The sequence below is a fragment of the Lissotriton helveticus genome, chromosome 1_1 (genome assembly GCF_964261635.1).
Source record: "Lissotriton helveticus chromosome 1_1, aLisHel1.1, whole genome shotgun sequence".
Taxonomy (NCBI): domain Eukaryota; kingdom Metazoa; phylum Chordata; class Amphibia; order Caudata; family Salamandridae; genus Lissotriton; species Lissotriton helveticus.
This window is the reverse complement of record NC_136057.1, coordinates 187,337,474-187,341,283: the sequence shown is the minus strand read 5'-3', so window position 1 is coordinate 187,341,283 and position 3,810 is coordinate 187,337,474.

Sequence of the window (3,810 nt, the reverse complement as noted above, 5' to 3'; positions counted from 1 at the left end):
CTAGTAGTAAGAAGTGCACTGCTTGCAATGGATTGGTACAAAATATTCCGAAACAGTTTACATAGGCATATTTTTACACGCTTTATAGTTTGGCACGTCTGAGTTTTTTATAATTTGAGCAAAGAATAACTAGTGGAATTATTAGGTTGCTGGAATACAAGGAGATCGTTTAATGGACAAGGACGTAACTGCACCGCTGAGTAAGTGTCAGAGGTGGTAGGTATCAGAGCTTAAGTCTGCAAAAAACACTTGAATTTAAAAGAAAATCCAGAACCAAAACCACACTGTTAGTTTTTGTTAAATTATCTATCAAATCCTTCAGCTTGTTACACTATTCCAGTTTATCGGTGCCACAAGACATATCATTAAACTTCTTATGTCTTTGCCCCCTTACCTATGGACAGAATGTGCAACCTTCAGAGAATTTGTTGGAGAATCAGAAGAATATAACTCAGAAAAGGTAGCAAGGAAACATCCCTGCTTTGCTCCATAAGTAGACTTATGTTGGTCAGTTGATTATTAGGCCCTACTCGTACCTGCATCTACCTGTCAATATGGTGATCAGTAAGAAAGTGTAACAATAACTGAGAAATATCTGAACTGTGTAGTTCTGCTAAAGCCTAACTCAAGCACCTTACTGAATGCAGCCATATAGTCTTTGAAGCATGTATAGTTTGTCAGCCGTAATGAGTATAGTGTATTTACATCGCAGCATTGCAAAAGCCAACATATTATTAGTGGTGGGGTATGTCATTGTGAAAAGGGAGGAAATCCTAGTGACTCCAACTATTCTTGGGTTCAATAAATGTTAGTAAATCTTCTAGCATCGCTACCAAGAGGGTTATGAATCAGTAGTTTTTTTTATCTCTTTAACATATCCCTTTTTAAATTTCAGTTTATCATAGCGTCACACTAGGAATCTAGAACAAGTTCTGAAGAGAAAATATTTTTGTGGAACCTAATTAACATTTCAATCTAAAGTATGCACAGTTTCCCAAAACTTTTTATTGTTTCTTTTGCTTTATAATGATAAAAAGGCCCTGCCATGTACATTCTTTCCATCTGGTGCCTAATGACTTCCAAGGTGGATGGATTATATACTTTTCTTTTTTACGTTCTAGTTTGCTTTTACAATTATATATTTACTGTCGTTTATTTTGAATTTTAATATATGTGCAAAGGGTTTTCTTAATTTAGTCTAATAAATGATTGTATCAAAGTTTAATGTATGGCGCTGGAGAACGTGAAGTTGTTACAATATATTTAGATACTCATAAATCGTAAATCCGGCCTACGGTTATTTCCAATAGGCATTGTCCTTCTAGCATCAATTCATTTTTCTTTTTTACAAATTGGAAAACATAGGGTTACTGTGATACTCATAGATCAAACCAGGTTAACTAATTGTTTAACACCTTCAGTTTTTTTTAATTATATGCTATAGCATTCATCCTACTGGAAATTGGTTTTTTAGCTAGAATAAAAGAAACACAGTCATAGAAAATGACTTCAGAAAGGGCTCCCTTTCATGCCCTTTAAAGAGGTGAAAAATGGGGTCCAGTAACCAGAGTCTAATCTCATGCAGTCGATCTCCTCCATGAGTAATGTATATAAGCTGATAGACTATTGCTCTTTGAACACCTTTTAACTGCATACAATTGACAGATATACGAGTCGATGTAGGCTGTATCTTTTACCTTGTGTTATCTGAAGTGTAAGCCTTCATTCTGATATGCTACAGAGAAATATTGTTCCTTATTTGAGTCTACAGAGAAATGATCATGCAACAGCTTCAAACTTAAGGCACCCGCATTATTTTTATGATACTACCAACATAACAATAATTTAGGCTCAATCATAAGTCGTTAGAGTTTCCTACTTTTAATGGACACAGAAGATAAATGCATTATTTAATTTGTAAATAGTAAGTTCTCTATTGCATTCAAAGACAGCCTAGATGAGAACAGGAATTATCACTTCTGACACACTTTGTCCCTCTACAGTGGATGCTGTTACACCAGTACTCGCTAGTTACAATGCTTACCCTTGCTCTGCCACATGGACTTGATGAAGCTTTAATATTAAAATTAAAAAATGCAGAAAGCTGTACCAGACATACATGAGGTATCTTGAATACGAACTGCTCAAGCCCGTTCTTCTCAAATGAACAAGCAATGAGAATCAAGATTGGAAACAGATAGATTACACACCGCTCAAGCCCGCTCGAATGAAACAGGAGAGCAACGGGAATCAAGATTGGAAACCGATCAATTACGCACTGCTCAAGCCCGCTTGAATGAAACAGGAGAGCAACGGGAATCAAGATTGGAAACCGATCAATTACGCACTGCTCAAGCCCGCTCGAATGAAACAGGAGAGTTTCAATAAAAATGACACAATGTAAATTGAATGTTATCATAACAAGTTTCCGTGAATTTCCTTTCTTCTGAGATCGCAGCAACGCGCGACGGGTAAGCTAGTTTTTTTTAAGGAATGACATATGGCAAAATCAACAGAGAAGGGGCTAGACCCTCTGCTCAACACATCTTGCCAGTGCAGTGGGTATCCTGTTTCAGTTTTTAAGATTAGATTAAACTAATAAGCCTTCAGACTTTAAATTCTCAGTTAATGTGTAGTTGCCTTTGGACCTGTTGTATACTACATTTTTAAGGCATTTCATTGCTCAACAGTAATTGTGCTAGGGGTATTACCTTTACTTAATAGAGAGAATGTTTCCATTTCATTCTCACAATTGAAAATTAAAGAATGATGATAGTTGAGGATAAGTGTAGGGGACTCCGTGCTGGACAGAAACCCAATATTGATCCACCATTGCAAAAAGGTCTGCAGTTCTGTGACAAAAATGGAAACGTAATACTTCCACGTTACTCAAGTACATTTTCTGTTAAATTCAAATATTTCAATATCCTTGAATTTAACTACAGAAATTGAGGTTAGCATCTTTAAGAGGCAAATCATATTCTCATAGTTAAAAATATCTTGCTGACCTATTGATACGTAACATGAGATGATATAAACTACAAAGCTAAAAACATACACATTTAAAGGTTGTTTTTCCATTCAGTTTGAAATCAGGGTGTTTGATTTGATAAATCAATCTGTCTGAGCCAAATTCCAAGGTCTTTAAGAAGCCTAAAGTCCTGTGTGAATAAAAGGTGGTATCAATATTGAACGGTACCAGTGACAGCATCATTGGTAGCTTACATAGTGGAGTTTTTAAACTAGCAAAGCAGCATAATCGTAAAAGTACACAGATCAATGTTTTATTTTGCCCTACTCAAAGAGAAACAGTTCCAGGCTACTCTTTTTTGTATTCCTAAGTCCAATGACCAAAGTGCAACAGATATGCTCAGACGTGGGTCATATGCTCACTGTGCCATTGGAACCAAACTCTATCTCACTGATGACACCTAAGTAGGTTGAAACTTGTTTCAGGTTGCTTGTATTCCGCTTCAGGGGGCTCAGGCCTGACAGGTCAGGCAGGACCCAGAATGAACTGCATATGGCTGTGCATTGTCTGATGTGACATGGTGGGCAAAGAAATATTGACTGGGATGCAGACAGAGTATTTACCAATTGCTTAGATTCGCTCACGCATTCCTTCCAACACTTTCATGTATTTTTCAGACTGCCCTAAAAATAAGTCCGACTCTACTTTTAACTGCTGACCCATGTTCATAGATCCTTTTGCTCTCCTGTCTGTAAGAGCTTGTTCTCTGACCTCAGGCTGACTCATTTCTAGATAGGAATCCAGTTTTAGGTTGTACTCCTTGAATGACATTGAGGGCC